General features: G+C 35.4%; 1 non-coding gene across 1 annotated transcript; it reads left to right on the plus strand.

The window, feature by feature from the left end:
* Positions 1-4,967: 4,967 nt before the first annotated feature.
* LOC132651606 (U6 spliceosomal RNA) lies at positions 4,968-5,069 on the plus strand. The gene has a single exon (XR_009589192.1). It is a non-coding gene; the product is annotated as a U6 spliceosomal RNA (small nuclear RNA).
* Positions 5,070-24,236: the final 19,167 nt, after the last annotated feature.

Below are 24,236 nucleotides of genomic sequence, written 5' to 3' on the forward strand. Positions count from 1 at the left end.
TATTTCATAATTTTAATTTCTCTAATTCCCTTAATAACTGAACTTGTTCTCTTTGTAATTGTACTTTTTCTCTGAGAACAGTGGTCCCATATCTCCTGCATATGTGGCAAGGAAAGCCATGGGGGCAGAGGGTGCTGGAGGCCAATCTGAATTATGAGACTTGGCAGTTTCTAACTCTGACTCTGTTTCACCTTCACTATCTAGCTCCTAAATTATTTTCTGTTTTCAAATTACATAAATCTGTTTTGAGCTCTTTTATGAACATTTTAAATAACTTTGGAAGTACTTTTTTCTGCCTGTTTGGCAGCTCTACTTTTCCAAAATAACACTTTAGATTGTGAGATTCCTTTTTTCCCAACTTTCTAGATTGATGGTACCTTCACCTGGGAACCAGGGGCAAACTGTATTTAAAAACTAAGGGGATAAGAGCATTTCTCCTAATTCCTAGCTTATATTAGCATTGACTTTAAAGTCCTCATTAACATCTCTCTGCTACTTCTCTGTCCCATCATTTAGCTGCCTGTTACCTTGTCTTCCTCCCTGTAATGGGCAGTCATCACAAAGCACATTTTTTTCTTAGGTATCCTGAGTTTAAAAAAAAAAAAGGCTTTCTTATGTTTCCCCTTGTTTTCAAGTTCCCTTGTTCGGGCGCTAACTGACCCATCCTTCGGCTAGTCAAAAGTGTTGTATGAGATTTATATTTACTAATAAATATCTTTAGTAAAGCTTTCTGTTAATCCCAACCAGCTGTATAAGCAAATCACCACATATAGACTAGGTTTATTTAGTTAACCTCGAACACATTGCTGGGTAATAATTACTTCCTCCTAAATCTCCAAGCCCTCATAGTTTCCTAACATTTAGATTTTACCCGTTATACGTGCTTTTTGTGAAATATTATGTCCATCCATCCCTACATAGTGCCATGTTCTGTCCTTCAGCTCTTTCTCCAAGCTCTCTAGCCCATTTCTCCCATTAATTTCCTACCCTCTGGTTCCTCCCCTCTTTCCTGTCCTCTGGCTCCTCCTGTTGCACAACATTTTTTTGATGGTTAATTGTTTAATTTTGGCCTGTTTATCACAATGCAATATCTGAAATCAGAGACCTGGGGGGAGAAATCATCATTTAAATGAACAAAGTTAAGGTGTATGCATTTCAAATGAACATTATAACAAGAGAAAAGAGTCCACCTGAAAGGGGGAGTGGTAATAGGGGGAAAGAGACGTAAAGAATGGAGACAAGACAGATTCCTGATCAAGTTTCAGTTTAATTAACAAGAAAAGAACACTTATAAAGCAAAGGGCACAGCAAAATTTTTATCACAATAGCAAAACTTCTGTGTAAATTTGCAAAGTATCCAGGAATTCACTCAAGGTTACACAAAGTTTGTAGTCTGGTTCCCAAGGTTCCAGGAAGCTTGCTATATACTTCTCAGACTCAGAATACCCTGCTTGAAGATACCACCAAGGACAGTTTCTGAGATATACAACTTAGATAAAAGGCACATTTTCCATGGCCAGGAGGCAGAATTCCAATTTACAGATTTTTTTTTCTCAGATACCAGGCAGTTCCTGGGACTGGTTTGGCTAAAAAAGAGAAATCTGTGAGTGTAAAAGGAGAAATGAGGGGAAATAAACTATTTGACAGATGGTGTTGTTCCACAATACTATTGCCAAACCTCTATGAGCAGGGTTGCCTTGGCTGACCTGGCTGCATAGGCAACTCTGGCCTACACAGTGTTCAGTGTGGAACTTTCCTTGTCCTGGTGTTTACATTTAAAATTGGGCCTTCAGGACAGTGAAATGGGTCCCTGTTATATGCATAGGAAACTAGAGCAGTTAACTGCTGTGGTTAACTGCTGTGTTAACTGCTGTGGTTCTACAGACAAGCCCTCTAAATGTAGTGTTAGTGTCAGGACTGCTTGCTCAGAGATGCCACCTAAGCTCATAGGGTCTGAGGTAGTTGGGTAACCACTAGTTCATGGCTAGGACTCTCTATTACATAGTGAGTTTCTGGAAGGCATGCCTTACAAAGTCAAACTCTTCCCTCCTTTAGCAGAATCTTTCTTCATGTTAAAAGTCATTGTAAAGTTGTCAACGTGTTATTTTTACTGTTTTTTGGGAATATGAGATAACATACATTACACTCCTTTTCCATTGCTCCCAGGATCAAATTCCTACCCATGTGCCACCCTAAATATTTTTCTTCAGAATATATAAACTGAAGTATGTGTGTTTCATCTAATCATTGGCACATGATCAGAGTCTCAGTGCCAAGCCTCTTAAAAAAAAAAGAGTTCATCCTTGCAGCATGCTGGCACCACCACCAAGAAAAAGACATTAGTCCTGAAGAGGTCTATACTTCATCATCATGATCACAATTTTTCTTATGTATTTACTTATTACTATTTGTTCACATTGTATCTTCTCTGCTGCCATCTTCCTCCAGTCCCACACACCCTCCTTCTTCTACAACTATGCCCTTTCTCTACTTCCATGATAAGGGATGTCCTCATCCCCCTTCTATCTGAACATTGCTTAGCAGGTCTCATCAAGCCTGGATCCATCACCTTCTCTGTGTCCTTTTTCTTCAGGCATTGGTCTCCTCGTATCCTTAATTCCCGCTGCTTAGGACACTCTACCTGCCTCCTCTCCTGCAGGCTTTCTGGAGCTCTGAGGTGAGGGAGAATTTCATTGGGAAATTCTGCTTAGAGCTGGGTATTTTAAGGTTACTTTTCATATTATAGGAAGGTGGATCTCTGTATGCCATCCCATTAGATGCAGAAGGAAGCCTCTGTGTGGATACAAGGACATGGTACTGATCTATCAGATGAGGACACACAGCAACATATTTTAATAACAACAGCCTAGGTTGCTTGAAAATTTCCATAGGATGCCCTGGCCCAACAACCCAATTAGTGGACACACAATCTCCATGGTGGAAGACTGATTTGTTCAAAATAGTTGACCTTTTGGACCTTTTTTTTCCACACTGTTAAGAGACCTCCTAATAAGAAAATATATACCATATTTGTTTTTCTGCATTTTAGGTACTTCAACTAGGATGATTTTTCCTAGTTCCAGACATTTGCCTGAAAATAACATGATGTCATTTTCTTATCTGAATAATACTCTGTTATGGATATAGTCCTCATTTTCCCTGTTCTTGTCCATTAGACCTTGGAACTTGCTGGGACTTTAATCATTGTATTGAATGAAAAACTATCAGGATAACTATGTTCTTTTAGCCTAGAATTTACTCCATCTTCTTTCATTTCCTGGTGATTTGAATTGCAAATCCCCTTGAAGCTCATCTATTTACATGTTTAATCCCCAGTGAGGAAATGTCTGGGAAGGAATAGGCCTTGTTATATAATATAATTCCTTTTGTTTCACTAATTTCTTTTTCAGCCCTTTTGTCTTCTGTATACAGGAGGGCTACTTATTATTATTATTATTATTATTATTTTAGTTAATTTTTTATTCACTCACTATGTATGAGTTTCCTGGTTGATTTTTTTTCAGTCACTCAAGTATACTACCACATCATCTACAAATAGTGATACTTTTACTTCTTCATTTCACATTTCTATTCCATTGATCTTCTATTGATTTATTTTTCTAGCAAAAACTTCCTTCCAGAGCTATGTTTAAAAGATATGATGAGACTGGGCAGTCTGGCCTTTTCCCTGATTTCAGTGATATTGCTTTAAGTTTTTCTCCATTTAGTATGATGTTGGCTATGGGCTTGCTGTATATTGATTTTACTATATTTAGATATATGTTTTGTATCCCTGATCTCTCCAATATTTTAAACCTGAATGGAGTTTGGATTTTGTCAAAGCTTTTTTAGTATCTAAGATTATCATGTTTTTGTTTTTCTTTTGGTTTTAATATGGTGGATCACATTGATGGATTTACATATATTGAACCACCCCTGCATACCTGGGATGAAGCCTACTTGTTCATAGTGGATGATACCTTTAATGTGTTCTTGTATTTGGTCAAAGGCATCAAGTACCTTGCTGTGACCATAACCAAGCAAGTCAAAGACTTGTATGAAAAAAAAAATACAAGTCTCTGAAGAAAAAATTAGAAGAATATGGCAGGATTAACATAGTAGAAATGGCCATTTTATCAAAAGCAAACTACAGATTCAATGAAATTCCCATCAAATTACCAACAAAAATATTTACAGACATTTAAAGAAGCATTCCCAAATTCATACGCAGCTACTCCTGATGAGATGTGATAGACTAGGATCAGGCTAACATGAGAAGGAAAAAGACAAAGACCTCCTCTATCAGTATACTTGGGGAGGGGTATGTGTGGAGAAAGGGGAGAGAAGGTATCATTGAGAGGGGGTTAGGGTTTTGGGGGATACAAAGTGAATAAAGTATAATTAATAAAAATTAAAATAAAAATATGATTCCTTTTGGATTTATATTATAGGAGAGGAAATGTCTGGGAATGACCTTGTTAGATAATATAATTCATGTTTGAGTTATAATATAGAAGGATGTGCTTTGAAGTTGATTGATATGCCTATGAAAGTGACCACACAGAATGGTGTCTCTGTCTCTCAGTCTCTGCCACTTTACATGACTGTTTCTGTTAGTCTTGGTCTCTTTATATCTGAACCTGTCTCTGTAGCTCTCTCTATCTCTTTCAGTCTCCCACCCTCTCCCTGCCACTTGTGGTTCAGTATGAAATGCTCTCAGTTTTGGTGAAGGACTACAACAAGATGAGTGCTTGCTGACATGACATCATGGATAGTCTCTAAATATATAAGCAATGTCCAAATTAAACACTTTTTTCCAAAGATTTGCCTTGGTCAATGAGCATTTTCAACAAATGAGGTCACATCTGTGCATATAACAAATAATAATGGAATCTGTGATAATGTGAAACTCACAAGTCAAGGACACATGAATTTATTAATGACCACTTGAAAGAAATATGTGGTGTTTGCTTTGGCATCAAATATACTAAAATTGGAATGACACAGAGAGTATTAGCATGGCCTCTCCACTAGATGACACACAAATTCATGAAAAGTTCACAATTTTTTTTGAGAAATTAATAAAACACAAATGGAAGAAATTGTGGACAGAAAGAACTTAGGGAAGAAAACAGGAACTACAGAGTAACCATAAACAATAGACTATAAGAGATGGAAACAAGAATTTAAGGTGTGGAAGATACAATGGAAGAAATCAATGTATCTGTCAAAGAAAATGTTAAATCTAAAAAATTCCTGACACAGACCTCCAAGAAATACAAGACAACATAAAAAGAAAAACCCAAGAACAATAGAAATAGAGGAAAAAGAAGATTCTCTCCTCCAAAGCCCAGATATATTTTCAACAAAATCATAGAAGAGAATTTCCCTAACTTAAAGGAGAGGCCAATAAGAATACAAGACCTTTACAGAACACCCAATAAATTAGCACAAAAATCTTCTATCACATAATAATGATAACAGTAAGTATACAGAAGAAAAAAATACTAAAAACTGTAAGGGAAAAAGGCCAAGTAACATATACTGGCAAACCCATCAGAATCACATCTGATTTCTCAACAGAGACTGTGAAAGACAGAAGGGCCTGGAAGAATATCATGCATGCCGTAAGAGATCAGATAAATCAGCCGAGGCTGTTATATCCAGCAAAACTTTCTGTTCTCATAGATAGACTGAGACAACAAGATATTCAATTATAAAAACAAATTTCAACAATACTTACATACAAATCCAGTGGTACAGAAGACACTAGAAGGAAAATTCAACCCAAGAAAGCTAGCTACTTTCAAGAAAAAAACAGGAAATAATTAATCTCATTACAGTAAAACAAAAATCAACCAAGCACACAAACTTACTACCACAGCCAACATCAATATTAAAGGATCTAAAAGCCACTGATCATTAGTCTCCCTCAACATCAAAAGACTCAACTCTCCCCCCCAAAAAAAAATACACAGAAAAACAGAATGGTGTTTAAACAAGACCCAGCAATATTTTGCATACAAGAAACATACCTAAGTCACAAATATAGACATTACCTGAGGGTAAAAGACTAGAAGATGGCTTTCCAAGTAAATGGATCCAAGAAGCAAGCAGGAGTTGCCATTCTAATATCTGATAAAATAGACTTTCAGCCAAATTTAACAAAAAGAGATGGGAAAGGACAATTCATACTCATCAAGGGAAGGTTCCACCAGGAAGACATCAGAATCCTGAACATCTATGCCCCAAATACAAGGGCACCCATATTTATAAAAGTAACATTGATAAAACATAAACCACATATAGATCCCCACACATTAATAGTGGGAGACTTCAAAACCCCACCCTCAACAACGGACAGGTCAAAAAAACAGAAATTAAACAGAGAAACATTCATGTCTCTACCAGAGGTCATGAATCAAAGGGACCTAACAAACATTACAGAACCTTACAACCAAACACAAAAGAATTTAAATTCTTCTCAGGATCTCATGGAATCTTCTCCAAAATATATGATATGGGTCATCACGAAGCAAACATCAACAGATACAACAAGGTTGAAATACTCCCTTGTATCTTACCTGATCACAATGGAATAAAGCTAGCCCTCAACACCAAAAGAAATAGCAAAAGGCACATGGACACTGAACAAGTTCCTACTAAATGACACTCGGGTCGGGGAAAAAATAAAGAAAGCAATTAAAGTTTTCAATGAAAATGAAGGTACAACATACCCAAACTTATGTGACAAAATGAAAGCAGTGCTAACAGGAAATTTCACAGCACTAGGAGCCTTCAAGTAGAAATCGAGACATCTCATTCAAGCAACTTAATAGCTCACCTAAAAAAAAATAGTAAAAAGAGAAGCAGACAAACCAAAATAGAATAGACAGTGGAAAATAATCAAAACAAAAAAATCAATTAGAAACAAAAAAAAAAAACAATTCAAACAATCAATGAAACCAAGAGAGAGTTCTTTGACAAAATCAGCAGATAGAAAAACATTTAATGAAACTATTAATAACCTATTAATAACTATTAATAAACTATTAATAAACTATTAATAACCACTTGAAAGAAGTATTTGATGCTTTTCCTGAATTAAGAGTATTGAACACAGGAACTGTCATCTCTGGGTTGTGTGCTTTAAGCTGCCAGGATTGAGGCATGTAGGGTTGCTCAACCTTTCTCTCAAGTTGGTTGTTCACTTGGTCCTTAAATAACTGGCTCCTGAAACTCTTACTGGCTTTAGCCTGTTTTATGACATCATGCTGCCTATTAGCAATTCAGGCCTAAGAGAATCTTGAAGTTTACATGGAGATGAGTAAACAAACTTTCCTCAGTGTCTAGTATCTGATCCTGTGCACAAGTGACTTTTCCTTGTGGAACCCATCTAGCCTTTATCTCATCTTTTTATCCAGATCCCACACTTTTACTCCTGTTTACCTCTGTGGAAATGTCAGATAGGAAATGAAACTTTAATATTTATTTATTTATTTGTACACCATCCTAAGGAGAGAAGCTACAAAGTGATGTGGGATTAAGGGGAACATACTGTATGACAAGGTGGTATGCTTCTGTATTCTTGGATCTGAAATTTCCTAGGTTGTGACTTTGAACTGAGCAGTTACTTGGGTACTCAGAAAATGGACCTTCACCTTCTTATTAAAATAATATCCTGGCAGGGTCTAGATTTCCCTGGTCTATTGAGTCTTTAAGGGCAGGGGAAAAAAGAAGTAAAGCTGAAAATTCCTGGGAGTGGTTTGGATGAAAATGAGGAAGATTTGTGACTATAAAAACTGTAGGGCAATATACTATTTTACAGCTGGAGCTGTTCCACACTTGTGTTGCCAGCCCTCTATGAGTAGGGTTGCCTTGGCTGACATGGCTATATTGGCAACTATGTCTTACTTAGTTGTCACTGAGGGATCGGATTGGTCCCTCTGGAAAGAGAAATTGATCAGTGTTATAGGCCTAGGACACAAGAGCAGCTGTGTTTTATTCTGTGGTCCTCCATACAAACACTCTAAATGTACTGCCACTGCTGAACTGGGCTCCAGCTGTGACCAAAGAGACTTGCTGCATGCCCAGTTCTCTGTAACAGACAGAGCTGTGTGCCCCAGAACAAAAGAGACTGGGAGTCCCTTTCATGAGAAAAACCAAAATGGAAGGAAGCAAACAGGGCCCAAATTAGGTGATCCACTATATCCCTGGAAAAGGTCCCACATACAGGCCCAACTTAGTTACCCGCTGTGCTCCAGCCAGCCTGCTGCTACCAGGAGAACTGTACTCACTTGCCACAGATTGCCACTTTGGTACAGGGGCACAGAGCTCCAACCTCAGACCTACAGAATCCTGGGATCCCTGAGAACAACCCACAGATACTGCTCCAAGGGGCAGCCTCAACAGATACAAAAAGACTGAAATAATCCCTTGTATCCTATCTGACCACCATGGAATAAAGCTGGCTATCAAAAACAATAGAAATAGCAAAAGGCCTACACACGCATAAAAAACGAAAAACTTGCTACTAAATGACAGCTGGGTCAGAGAAGAAATAAAGAAATCCTGAACAAAACTGACCAAATCACGGGATACTCAGGTTACAGCAGCAGCTCACTAAATTTACAACAAGAAACCCAGAAGCAGGACAGCTATCTCCAGGGCTTCTCCTGGTGGGAGGATAGCCCTCTCTCCTAACAAGAACCATAGTTACCACTAAGTGTCTGCATGCCTGAGATGAGCCATAGCAACTCCTGAAAAACACCGGGCATACAGTGACCATAAACAAAAAGCTGAGGAGACTTCCTTCAGGAAAAACCATCTTCCTGCCAAGGGATTCTCTCCACCACAGGATACCAGGAACCACCAGAAACTAACACCCAATACCTAAGATAGCCCAATGTGTATAGGCCAGTGTCAAAGCTCAACCAACATATGACAGAGCAATATGACATCTCCAGAACCCAGTTATGCAGAGGCAAGTAGCCCTGGACACCCCAGCATCATTTAAATTCAAGAAGGAGACCTAACATCTATGCTCATGAAGAGGATAAGAGAGGAAACAAATAAAATGCATAAAAAAAACTAGAGGAAAATAAACTTAAGCAGATTATGGCCAATCATAAAGAAATACAAGACTATAAAGTCAAACAGATTATGACCAACCCTAAAGAAATAGAGGAAGATAAAAACAAACAGGTTATGGCAATCAGTAAAGGAATAGAAGAAGATAAATAGGAACATATTATCACCATCCATAAAGAAATACAGGAAGTAGCAGTCAAACAGTTTTTGGGTAATAGAGAGGAAACACTTAAATCAATAAAAGAAACAGAGGAATGTTCAAGCAAACAGCTGAAAGAAAAGAAGAAAAAACAGAAAAAGAAAGGTGAGGGAAATCAACAGAACAACTCAAGTTGTGAAGATATAATTGGAAAAAGTAAAGAAAACAGAAATGGAGTTAATTCTGGAGAGAAAGAACTTAGGGAAGAAAACAGGAACTACAGGGGTAAGCATAAACAATAGACTACAAGAAATGGTAGAAAGGATCTCAGCTGTGGGAGATAAAGGGAAGAAATATATGTATCTGTCAAAGAAAATGTTAAATCTAAAAAATTTGTGACACAGACTGTCCAAGGAGTATAAGACAACATAAAAAGACAAAACCTAAGAATAACAGGAATAGAGGAAAAAGAAAATTCCTCCTCCAAGGCCCAGAAAATATTTTCAACAAAGTCATTGAAGAAAATTTTCTGAACCTAAAGGAGAGAGTCCAGTAAGAATACAAGAGGTCTACAGAACACCCAATAAATTAGACCAGAAAAGAAAATACTCCCTGCCACATAATAATCAAAAGAGTAATTCTACACAACAAAGAAAAAAATACTAAAAGATGCAAGGGAAAGATACCAAGTAAGATATAATGGCAAACCCATGAGAATCACAGCTGAGTTCTTAATAGAGACTATGAAAGCCAGAAGGGCCTGAACAAACACCATGTGTGCCTTTAGATCACACAGATGTCAGCCCAGGCTCTTATACACAGCAAAACTCTCAGTCCTAATAGACATAGAAAACAAGATATTTAAAGACAAAAACATATTTCATCAATACCTAAACACAAATCCTGTGTTACAGAAGACACTAGAAGGAAAAATGCAACCCAGGAAAACTAGCTACGTTCAAGAAAACACAGGAAATAATTAACCTCACTATAGTGAAACCAAAAACAACCAAGCACACACACTACCTCAGCCAATATAAAAAAACCTTTCTCAACATCATTGATCTGAATTCTCTAATAAAAAGACACAGACTAATAGAATAGATGTGCATACAAGATCGAAACATCAGTTGCATACCAAAAACACACCTAAGTCACAAATATAGACATTACCTGAGGGTAAAGGGCTGGAAGACCGCTTTCCAGCAAATGGACCCAAGAAGCTAGCAGGAATAGCCATTCTCATACCTGATAAAATAGACTTTCAACCATAATTAATCAAAAGAGATGGGGAAGGACACTTCATACTCATCAAGGAAAAACTCCACCAGGAAGACATCTCAATCTTGAACATCTATGCCCCAAATACAAGCGAACCCACATTTGTAAAAGAACCATCGATGAAAGTTAAACCACCCATAAATCCCCACACATTAATAGTGGGAAACTTCACCACCCCAAGCTCAACAAAGGACAGGTCAAGAAAACAGAAAATAAACAGAAAAACAATGTTTCTACCAGAAGTCATGAATTGAAAGGAACTAACAGATGTTTACTGAAACTTACACCCAAACACAAAAGAATATACCTTTTTCTCAGCACCTCATGGAACCATCTCCAAAACAGACCATAGGGTTAGTCACAAAAGGAGCCTCAACAGATACAAAAAGACTGAAATAATCTTCTCTTGTATCCTATCTGATCACCATGGAATAAAGCTGGACATCAAGAACAATAGAAATAGCAAAAGCCCTACACACACATGGAAAATGAACAACTCGCTACTAAATGACAGCTGGGTCAGTGAAGAAATAAAGAAAGCAATTAAAGGCTTTCTAGAAATCAATGAAAATGAAGACACAACATACCCAAACTTGTGGGAAACAATGAAAACAGTGCTAAGGAAAGTTCATAGCACTAAGTGCCTTCAAAAAGAAATTCGAGACAGCTCATTAAAGCAACTTACTGGCTCACCTAAAAACCTTAAGGGAAAAAAAAAAGCAGAAACATAAAAAAATAGTATAGAGATGGAAATAATCAATCTCAGGACTGAAATAAATCAATTAGAAGCAAATAAAACAATTCAAAGAATCAATGAAACCAAGAGCTGCTTCTTTGACAAAATCAACAAGACAGACAAACCCTTAGCCAAGCTAACTAAAAGGCAGAGAGACACGATCCAAATCAACAACATCAGAAATGAAAAGGGGGACATAACTACGGACTGAGGAAATCCAAACAATCATTAGGACTTACTTCAAGATTCTACATAACACAAATTTTGAAAATCTAAATGAAATGGACAATGTTCTTGATGGATTCCATTTAGCAAAGCTAAATGAAGACCAGATAAATCAGTTAAATAGTCCTATATCCCCTAAGGAAATAGAACCTGTCATCAAAAGTCTAATATCCAAATAAATCCCAGGACCAGATTGTTTCAGAGCAGAATTCTATAGACCTTCAGAGAAGAGGTAACTCTTATTCTCTTCAAATTATTCCACAAAATAGAAACAGAAGGATCACTACCAAACTCATTCTATGAAGCCACAGTCACCTTGGAACCTAAACCCCACAAACACCCAACAAAGAAAAATAATTTCTGGGCAATCTCACTTTTGAAATTTGATGCAAAAATACTTGCAAACCGAATACAAGAACACATCAAAGATATAATCCACTATGACCAAGTAGGCTTCATCCCAGGTATGCAGGGGTGGTACAATATATGGAAATCCATCAATGTGATCTACCATATTAACAAACTGAAAGAAAAAGAGCAGATGGCAATCTCCTTAGATGCTGAAAACACATTTGACAAAATCCAACATCCATTCGTGTTTAAAGTAATGGAGCGATCAGGGATACAACACACATAGTAAAGGCAATATACAGCAAGCCTATAGCCAACATCAAACTAAATGGAGAGAAACTTAAAGCAATCCCACTGAAATCAGGGACAAGGCAAGGCTGCACACTTTTTCCTTCTCTATTCAACATAGTTCTGGAAGTCCTTGCTAGAGCAATAAGACAGTTGAAGGTGATCAAGGAGACACAAATAGGAAAGAATGAAGTCAAATTATCACTATTTGCAGATGATATGATAGAATACGTGAGTGACCCCAAAAACTCTACCAGGGAACTCCTATATATGATAAATACCTTCAGCAAAGTGGCCTGAAACAAAATTAACTTAAAAAAAATCAGTAGCCCACCTATATACAAAAGACAAAAGAGTGAGAAAGAAATTAGTGAAACAACTCCATTCACAATATCCACAAATGATATAAAGTCCCTTGGTGTAATCCTAACCAAGCAAGTCAAAAACTTGTATGAAAAAAAATTCAAGTCTCTGAAGAAATGATTAGAAGATATCAGAAAATGAAAAGGTATCCCAAGATCATGGCTCAGCAGGATTAAAAGTAAAAATGGCCATCTTACCAAAAGCAATGTATGGATTCAATGCAATTCCCATTAAATTACCAACACAAGTCATTACAAATCTTAAAAGAAATTTTCCACTTCATATGGAATAACACGAAGACCAAAATTGCTAAAGCAATCCTCTACAATAAAAGGTCTTCTGGAGGTATCTACATCACTGATCTTAAGCTGTACTATAGAGCAACAGTAATAAAAACTGCATGGTACTGTCATTGAAACAGAATGGTGGATCATTGGAACTGAACAAAAGACACAGAAATAAACCCACACAATTACGGTCACCTGATATTTGACAACAATGCCAAAACCATTCAATGGAAAAAAGATAGCACCTTCAACAAATGGTGCTGGACTAAATGGATATCTACAAGTAAAAAATGCAAATAAATCTATACTTATAACCCTGTACAAAACTGAAGTCCAAGTGGATCAAAGACTTCAAAATAAAACCAGAAAACTTTAATTGGTTAGAAGAAAAATTGGGGAAGAACCTAGAACTCATTGGTACAGTAGACAACTTCCTGAACAGAACACCAACAGCACAGGTATACATAAAGAACTAAAGAAGTTGAAAAGCAATAAAACAAGTAATACAATTAAAAAATGGGAAATAGAGCTAAACAGAGAATTCTCCATACAGGAATATATATTGGCAGAAAAATTCTTAAAGAATTGCTCAATGTCATTAGCCATCAGGGAAATACAAATCAAAATGACCCTGAGATTTCACCTTACACCCATCCGAATGGCCAAGATGAAAATCTCAAGTGAAAGCACATGCTGGAGAGATTGCGTAGAAAGGGGAACCCTTCTCCACTACTTGTGGGAATGTAAACTTGTACAACCATTCTGGAAATCAATCTGTCACATTCTTAGACAACTAGGAACAGGGCTTCCTCAAGATCTACCCATACCACTTCTAGGCGTATATCCAATAGAGGCTCAAGTATACAATAAGGACATTTGCTCAAAATTGTTTGTAGCTGCTTTATATATAGTAGCCAGAAGCATGAAACAACCCAGATGTCCCTTAAATGAAGAATGGATGTAGAAATTGTAGTACATCTACACAATGGAATATTACTCAGCAATTAATAATAAAAAAAAGAAATCATGAAATATGCAGGTAAATGTTGGGAACTCCTAAGGACCATCCTGAATAAGCTGTCCCAGAAACAGAAAGACACACTTGGTATATACCCACTCATAAAGACATATAATATAGATAAACCTACTAAAATTTGTACATTTAAAGAAACTAATCAAGAGTGAGGACTGACTTAAAATGCTCAATTCCCATCCTGAAAGGCAAAAAGGATGGACATTAGAAGAAGAAGTAAACAGGAAACAAGTTAGGAACCTGCCCCAGAGGGCCTCTGAGAGGCTTTGCCCTGCAAACTATCAAAGCAGATGCTGAGACCTATGTCCAACTGTTGGGCAGAGTGCATAGAATCTAATGGAAGAAGTGGGAAATAGCAAGTTTGGGAGAGAATAGAAACTGAACAAGGAGAGCAACAGAACCAGAAAATTTGAACACAGGTATCTTTCCAGAGACTCCTACTCCAACCAAGTACCATGCATGGAGATAACCTAGAACCCCTGCACAGATGTAGCCCATAGCAGCTCAGTGTCCAAGTGGTTTTTAAAAAATGGGAAGAGGGACTGCCTCTGACATAAACTGATTGGCCTCCTCTTTGATCACCTCCCCCTGAGGGGGGAAACAGCCCTACCAGGCCACAGAAGATGACAATGCAGCCACTCCTGATAAGATTTGATAGACTAATATCAGAAGGAAGGAGAGTGGGACCTCCCCTATCAGTGGACTTGGGGAGGGGAATTCCTGAAGAAGAGGGAGGGAGAGTGGGATTTGGAGGAGCTAGGGGTTTAGGGAGGATGCAAAAATGAATAAAGTGCAGCTAATAAAAGTTGTAAAAAAAGAAGAAAAAAGTTGTCAACATAGCATTTTAATTGATTTTGTGGGAATGTTATATAACATACATTACACTCCTTTTCCACTGCCTCCTACCCATGTGTCACATTATTTTTTTTTCCTTTAAAATACGTTAATTTTAGTAAGTGTTGTTCATATACTCTTTGGAACATGATCAGAGTCTCAGCACCAAGTCCCTCAAAGAAAACTAAGTTCATCCTTGTCCCACCCAGAAGAAGCCATCAGTCCTGAAGAGCTCTATGCTTCATTACCTTGATCACACTTTTTTATGCATTTATTTATTATGATTTTTTCACTTTTTTCCCCCTCCGTGCCTACTCCCTCTTCTACTTCCATTCCCACCCATCTCTCCTTCTTTTATCACTGTGCCCTCTCTCTATTTCCCTGATAAGGATGGTTCTCCTCCAAGTTCAATCTGACCCTAGTTTATTAGATATCAACAAGGCTGGCTGCATCATCTAACTCTAAGTCCTTATTCACAGGACACTGTTCTACTTGTGTCCTCAATTCCCTCTATTTATGACACTCTTCATGCCTCCTCTCCTGCAGGCTTCCCAGATCTCTGAGGGGAGGGAGAATTTCAAAGTGAAATCCCAGTTAGAGCTGTGAGTTAAAAGGTCTGTCTTTGCTTAATATCTGATTGTAGGTCTCTGTATGTAATCCTATTTTATTCAAAAGGAAGCATCAGTTTGGATGCAAGAACATGACACTGATTTATCATTTGAGTGCAGAGGGCAACATATTTTAATAACAACAGCCTGGGTTGGTTGAAAATTTCAGTAGGATGCCCTTGCACAACAACTCAAATAATTGACACCCAATCTCCCTAGTGAAAGACTGATTTGGTCATAATTGGTGCCCCATTACCACTTCATCACCCACTATTAGGACCCCACCTACGAGTGAATGTATACCATAATTTTCTTTTTCTATTTTAGTTACTTCACCCAGGATGATTTTTCCTGGTTCTATCCATTTGCCTGAAAATATCATGATGTCATTTTCTTAGATGAATAATACTCCATTATAGAAATATTCCACTTTTTCCTCAAAGGAGTTTGTCAGTCCTGTTATTTAGTTCGTGGAATTTGCTCAGACTTTAATCAATATATTGAACTACAAACTATCAGGATAACTCTATTTTTTTAGCTCAGAAGTTCTTCTATTTTCTTCTATTTCCTGGTGATTTGAATTGCACTGTACTCTTGAAGCTCATCTATTTACATATGGAGTCCCCGGTAAGGAAATTTCTGGAAGGGTTAGAGTTATGGCTTTCTTTGATAATATAATTCCAATTAGAATTACATTGTAGGAGGATGTGTAGGAATATAATATGCCAATGAAAGTGACCTGCCATTATTGAGTCTGTGTCTCTCAGTTTGTATCACTTTATATCTTTGTTCTGTTGGTCTTGGTCTCTGTATTTCTGAAACTTTCTCTCTAGCTCCTTCTCTCTCTGTCCTCTCAGTCTCCCTTTATCTACCTGAAGCTTGTGGTTTACTATGAAAAGCTCTCATATCTGCTGAAGTACTACATCAAGATGACTGCTTGCTGACATTACATTCTGGATGGTCTCTGTAAAAATATAAGCATGTATCCAATTAAACACTTTTTGTTCAGAGAGTTGCCTTGGTCAGGGAGCATTTTCACAGTAGGTAATTCACTGACTGAGGACATATCTATGCATTTAACAAATACTAACTGAGTCTGTGCTATAGTGAAACTCACATGTTATGGACACATGACTTTATTAATGACCACTTGAAAGAAATATGTGACATTTTTCCTGAACTAAGAGTCTTAGGCAAAGAAACTGTCCTCTCTTGGTTGTGTACTTTCAGCTGTCCAGGTTGAGGCATGTAGGGCTGCTCAAGCAGGCTGTCCACTTGGTCCTTTTAATAACTGAATCCTGAATCTCTTACTGGATTTTACCTGTTACATGACATCAATCTTTCTCTCTCAGCCAATCAACGAAATGATCTTGAGGATTCCATGGAGATAGGTTAACAAACTTTCCTCAGTTTCAAGTATCTCTGATCCTGTGCAAATGTGACTTTTTCTTGTGAAACCAAACAAGCCTTTACCTCATCATTTTAAACACATCCCACATCTTTAATACTGTTTACTTCTGTGACAATGTCAGGTAGTAAATGAAACTTTAATGTTCATTTAACTGGACAGTTTTGTAAGTAAGGAAGCTAAATTGTGATGTAGGATTAAGGGGAAATGTAACAAATGACAAGATGGTCTCCTACTGTGCTCTTAGATCCGAAATTTCCTAGGTTGTAACTTTGAACTGAGCAGTTACTGGTTTACTCAATAAATGTACCTTAACATTTTCTTTGATATAATAGGCTGGCAGGGTCTAGAGTTCCCTGGGGTATTGAGTTTTTAAGAGCAGGGAAAACAGAAGGAAACCAGACAATTCCTGTGACTCATTTAGCTAAAAAAGAGAAAGATTGTATATGTAAAATGAGAACTCAGGGGCAATATCTTATTTGATAGCTGGTGCTGTTCCACAGTACTGTTGTCAACTCTCTATGAGCTGGATTGCCTTGGACATCGTGGCTGGATTGGCAGATGTGTCATATTCAGTGTTCAGTGAGGTCCCTCCTGGTCCTGAGGATTCTAGTTCAAACTGGGCCTTCAGGACAGAGAAATGGGTTCGTCTTAAATTAAGACACAAGAGCAACGATTTTTCTTGCGCCGTTACTCCAAACACTCACTACAAACATAGTCCTAGTGTCAGGACTGCTTGTTCACAGCTACCATCTGACTTCAGTGGTCTGAAGTAGCTGGGTAACCACTGGTTCATGGCTAGGATTCTCTGCTATGTATTGAGTTCCTGATAAGCAAACACTGCCCTCCTTTAGTGGAACTTATTCTCAATGATAAAATCCTCATAAAAGTTGTCAACATATTCTTTTTCAATTGCTCCCAGATTCAAATTTCTACCCGTGTGTCACACTATTTTTTTTGTTTAAAGTACATTAATTGAAATATATATTGTTCATATACTCATTGAAACATGTTCAGAATCTCAGTGCCATGTCCCTTAATTAAGACTGAATTCATCCTTGCTGCAAGCTGGTACCATGCCCAAGAAGATTCCATCAGTCCTGAGGAACTTTATAATTCATAGTGTTATCATACCATAATCATGTTGTAATACTAGTTTTATATCATAATAGCATGGAGATGTCATAATACCACTATGAAGTCATAATACCATTGTGAAGTCATCATAGTATTGAGATGTCCTAATATAATTTTAAAGTCATACCGTTGTAAAGTCATAATAACATTGCACTGTCATAATTGCATTGTGATGTCATAACAGAATCATGACATAAGAGCATTGTGATATCATCATAGATTTGTGTTGTCATAATAGCAAAGTGAATTTATAACATTGAACTGTTGTAATAGCATTGTGATGTTATCATAACAATGTGATGACATAGTAGCTTTGGAATGTCATAATAGCACTATAATGTAATAATAGCATTATGAAGTCATAACACCACTGTGATACATAATAGCATTATGATGTCATCATAGCATTGTGATGTCCTAATATCATTACAATGTCAAACCTTGGTGAAGTCATAATTGCATTGTAAAGTCATAATTCCCTTGTGATGTCATAACACAACCATGTCATAATAGGATAGTGATGTCATCATAACATTGTGATGTCATAATACCATTGTGATGAAATAATTGCATTGTGATGTATTCATAGAATTGAGATGTCATAATAGCATTGTGATGTCAAAATAGCATATTGATCTCATAAAAATTTGTTGTGTCTTAATAGCATTATGATGTTATAATAATCTATTGACATAATAATGTGATTGTGATGTCATATTACCATTGTGATGTCATCATTACTTTGTGATGGCATGATGAATTTTGAAGTCATGATGACATTCTGATGTCATAAATTGCATTGAAAATTCATCATAGCATTGAGATGTCATCATTACACTGTGATATAATTCCATTGTAACTACATAGTAGCATTGTGATGTCATAATCCTTTTGTGACGTCTTACCACCATTCTGTAGTCATAACAGCATTGTGAAGTCATAATAACATTGCAATTTCATATCGTTGTTATGTTATGATACCATTGTAGGTCATAATAGCATTGTGATATCATTATAGCACTCTGATGTCATCATAGCATTGTAATGTCCTAATATCATTGTGAAGTCATACCTCTGTGATATCAAAATTACATTATGATGTCAATATTCCACTGAGATGACATAACACAATCACGTCTTAATAGAATATTGATATCATAAAAGTATTAGGATGTCATAATGAACCTGACGTCATGACGCCATTGTGATGTCATCAAAGCATTGTGATGTACTAATATTGTGAAGTCATACAGTTATAAAGTCATAAAATTGTAATATAAAGTTATTGTAACATAAAAAGTGATAGCATTGTAATGTCATAATTTTATTGTGATGCCATTGTGACATTATGATGTCATAATATCACTGTGATATCATAATAATAGTGTGATGTCATAATTTCATTTGATGCCATTCCATTGTGATATCATAATACATTTTTGTAGTCATAATAACATTGTAATTTCATAATACCATTTTGAGGTCATATAAGGATTTTGATGTCATAATAGTATTGAGATGTCATAATAGTATTGAGATATAATATCATTGTGATGTCATCACACAATCATGGCATAATATCATTGTGATATAAAAACATTGGGATGTCATGATGAATTTTGATGTTATGATGCCTTTTTGATGTCATAATAACATTGAGATGTCATCATAGTATTGCTGTGTCCAAATATCATGTGAAGTCATACCATTTTGAAGTCATAATAACATTTTGATTCCAAAATTCCATTGTTATGTCATATGCCAATCAGGTCATAATACCACTGTGAATTTATAATACTATTGTGATGTCATAAGAGCCTTGTGATGTCATAACACCATTTTGAGGTCATAATAGCATTGTGATGTTATAACATTATGATGTCAATATTCAGCTGTGATGTCATACCATAATTGTATCGTAAAAGCATTGTAATGTCAGAATAGCATTGAAATATCATGATAAATTTTGATTTCTTCATGCCATTGTGATGTCTTAATAGTATTGTGATGTCATCATAGCATTGTGATGTCCTATATCTTTGTGGAATTATACTATTGTAAAGCCATAATAGCATTTTTTATGTCAAAATTCCAACATGATATCATACCACAAGATATCATAATACCATGGTGAGATCATAAGAGCATTGTAAAGAAAAGCAGCATTGTGAAGTCGTAAAATTGTTGTGATAGCATAATAACAGTGATTTAATCGTAGCAGTGAGACATCCTAATATCATTGTAAGTATAATATATCATTGAAGTCATAATAGCATTGTAATATAATACCATTGTGATGTAATAATACCATTGTAATGTCATCAATATTCATAACACCATTGTGATTTCATAACTCCATTGAAATATCATCTAACATGTCTTAATAGCATGACATAATAGTGATGTCATAATAGCATTTATCTGTCATAGCATTGTGATATCATAATAGATTTGTGGTGTCGTAGAGCATTGTGAAGTAACAATATCTTTGGGATGCCATAATATAATTTTGAGGTCATTATAGCATTCTGATGTCATAATGGCATTGTGATGTCATAATAGTATTGTGATGTCATAATAACATTATAATTTCCTAATAGTTTTGTTGTGCCATTATAGCATTATAATGTCATACCACTGGGATGTCATAATACATTTTTGAATTTATAAAAGAATTTTGATGTCATAATACAATTTTGAGATCATGATAGCATTCTGATATCATCATAGCATTGAGATGTCCCAATATCATTGTATAGTCATACTGTCGTGAAGTCATAGTAGCATTTTGTCATCATGATATTGTGAGGTCGTAATAACATTGTGATATCATAATAGCATTCAGATGAAATACCATTGGAATGTCATAATAGAGTTGTGATGTCATAATAGCATAGTGATGTCCTAATAGAATTGTGATGTCATAATAGCAGTGTGATGTTAAAATATCATTATAATGAAAATTCCATTTTAATGTCATATCGCAATCATGTTGTAATAGCATTGTGGTGTCATAATAACATTGGAAGGTCATGATGAATTGTGCTTTCATGATGCCATTGTGATGTCATCATAGAATTGTGAAGTCATACTGTTGTGAATTCATAATAGCATTTTGATGTAATAATTCCATTTTTGTTGTCAAACCACAATCCTGTCGTAATCCATTGTGATGTCATAATATTATGGTGATGTCATAATACCATTTTGAACTTGTAATACCATTGTAATGTCATAATAGCATTGTATACTCACACCAGCAATATGATAGCATAATAACCTTTTGAGGCCATCATATAATTGTGATGTCCTAATATCATTGTAAAATCATACTCTTATGAAGTCATAATAGCTTTGTAATGTCATAATTCAATTATGATGTCATATCACAATCATATTGTAATAGCATTGTTATCTAGTATTAATATTGTGATGTCATAATAGCATTGTTATGTCATAAAAGCATTGTCATGTCATAATAAACTTATGAAATAATAAATTGGGATATCATTATATTGTGAAATCATGAAAGCATTGAGATGTCAAAAAAGCTTTGTGATATTGTAATAGCATTATGATTTCCTATCACTGTGATGTCAAAATGGCGTTGAGATATAATACTATTGTGAGGAAATAATACCATTTTGATGTCATACTAGTATTGTGATGTCATAATACCATGTGATAATACTATTATGACATCATATCATTTTTGTCATAATAGGATTTAGTTGTCATACCATTGTCATGTCATATCATTGTAATGTCATAATAGTATTTAGATGTCAAACCATTGAGATGTCATAATAATATTGTGCTGTCATCATAGCATTGTGTTGTCATAACATTATGATGTCAGAATAGTATTGGGATGTCAAAATACATTTGTGATGTCATAATAGCATTGTGATGGCATATCATTGTGATGGCATAATAGCATTAGGATAGCATAATAGCACTGTGAAGTCATAATAGCATTGTCTTTTCATAATACCATTGTGATGTCATAACACCATTGTGATGTTATATTATTGTAATATCAAAATAGTATTGTGATGTTATAAAAGCATTGTTATGTCAAAATTCCATTGTGATATTCTCCATCAATCATGTCATAATAGAATTTTGATGTTATAATAGCATTGGGATATCATGATGAATTTTGATGGCATGATGACATTGTGATGTCATGATATTGTGAAGTCATAAAAGCATTCTGATGTCATCATAGCATTGTGAACTCATATTGTTATGATGTCATTATAGAATTTGATGTTAAAATTCCACTGTGATATCATGCCACAATCATGTTGTAATATCATTTTGATGTCATAATATTATTGTGAAGTCATAATAACTTAGTTTTGTCATAACACCATTGTGAGTTCATAATAGTATATTGATGTCATTATAGCATTGTTATGTCATCATACCATTGTGATGTCATTACAACATTTTGAATAGCAATAAACCCTTTTGAGATCATAATAGCATTGTGATGCCATAATGCCATTTTGATATTATAGTACAATTTTACAGTAATATTAGTATTGTGATGTCATAATATTTTGATGTTAAAAATCTGTTGTGATGTCATACCACAATTATATTGTAATAGCATTGTAATGTCACTTGGTTTGGAAATTGCACATGCACATTTTACCTGATAGTTTTCATAATTTCATAATTATTATTGTATTGAAATAAAAGGAGTCATTTATTGGACATAAAGTGGGAAATGTTGGTAAAATGTTATTTTGAAATATATACACCTTATTCTTGTTCATACAAATTTTGCTTTCTACTCCCCACTCTCTGGTGTCAATCTGGATATTGCATTGCGATACTTATTATGTGCATCACATCTCAACTTTGCTTAAACAGGACAAAATAAAGCAACTAGCCACAATGTTGATTGATGGGAGTAGCCAATGTACAGGAAATGAGTGGGAGTAGCCAGAGGGATACTGATATCATAAAAACATTGTGATGTTATAATAGAATTTTAATGTCATAATACCATCATGTGGTCATACCATTGTGATGTCATCATATCATTGTTATGCCCTAATGACACTGTGAAGTAAAAAAGTCATAAAGTTATAATAGAATTGTGATGTCATAATAGGATTGAGATTATAATGTCATATAACTGATAAAGTCATGATAACTGTGACATCATAATATCAGTGTGATCTCAAAATACCATTGAGATGTCATCATAGCATTGTGATTACATAATACCACTGTGATTTCATAACAGCATTCTTAAGTCAGAATACCGTTGTGAAGTCCTAATTTCATAGGGATATCATAACAGCATTGTGATATCATAACAGTAACGTGCTACATAATAGCATTGTGATATCATAATAACATTGTGATGTCATTTCACTGTGATGTAATAATAGCATCGTGATATCATAGTACCATTATGATGTCACAATAGCATTGTGATGTCATATTGTGAAGTCATAAAACCATTGTGATATCATACATTGTAATGTCATAATAGCATTGCGGTGACATACCATTGTGATAACATGTTGACATAATACCACTGTGATTTTATAAACCATTGTGATGTCAGAATAGCATTGTGGTGTCATAATTGCATCATTATGTTATATTGTTATTGTGATTTTATAATTCTACTGTGACATCATATCATATGATATCTTAATAGCATTTTGATGTCATAATAGCACTGAGATATCATGATGCCATTGATATGACATAACTCCATATAGATGACATATGAAATTGTGATGTCATACCACAATTGTGCCATCATAAAATAATTGAGATGTCATAAATGTATTGTGATATCATATCATTTTGTTGTCATGATACCGTTGATATGTCATACCATTGAAATGTCATAATAGCATTGAGATGTCATAATACCATTGTGAAATCACAATACCATTGAGATGTCAAATCATTGTGTATTCATAATAGTTTTCAGATGTCACATAATTGTGGTTTCATAATAATACTACTGTGATGTAATAAAATTGAGGTGTTATATCATGGTGATGTCATAATAGCATTTTTTAATTTTTATTTTTAGGTACATTTTATTAACTCTGTGTCTGGAGAACTTACAGAAACTATCAGGACCTACAAAAGTAAGCATCACCAACAGAATACAAGAGATGGAAGAGAGAATCTCTGGTGCTTAAGATAACCTCACAGAAATTGATACTTCTCTCAAAGAAAAAGTAAAATCAGAAAAGTCCCATATACAAAATATCCAAGAAATCAAGGACGCCATGAAAATATGAAATCTAAGAATAATAGAAATCGATGAAAAAAAAAAGACTCCAGGCTCAAAGGTCCAGAAAATATTTTCAAGAAAATCATAGAAGAAAATTTTCCCAACTTAAAGAGATTTCCATAAATATACTAGTGGCCTACAGAACACCAAATAGACTAGACCAGAAAAGAAATATA

The sequence above is a fragment of the Meriones unguiculatus genome (genome assembly GCF_030254825.1).
Source record: "Meriones unguiculatus strain TT.TT164.6M chromosome Y unlocalized genomic scaffold, Bangor_MerUng_6.1 ChrY_unordered_Scaffold_23, whole genome shotgun sequence".
Taxonomy (NCBI): Eukaryota; Metazoa; Chordata; class Mammalia; order Rodentia; family Muridae; genus Meriones; species Meriones unguiculatus.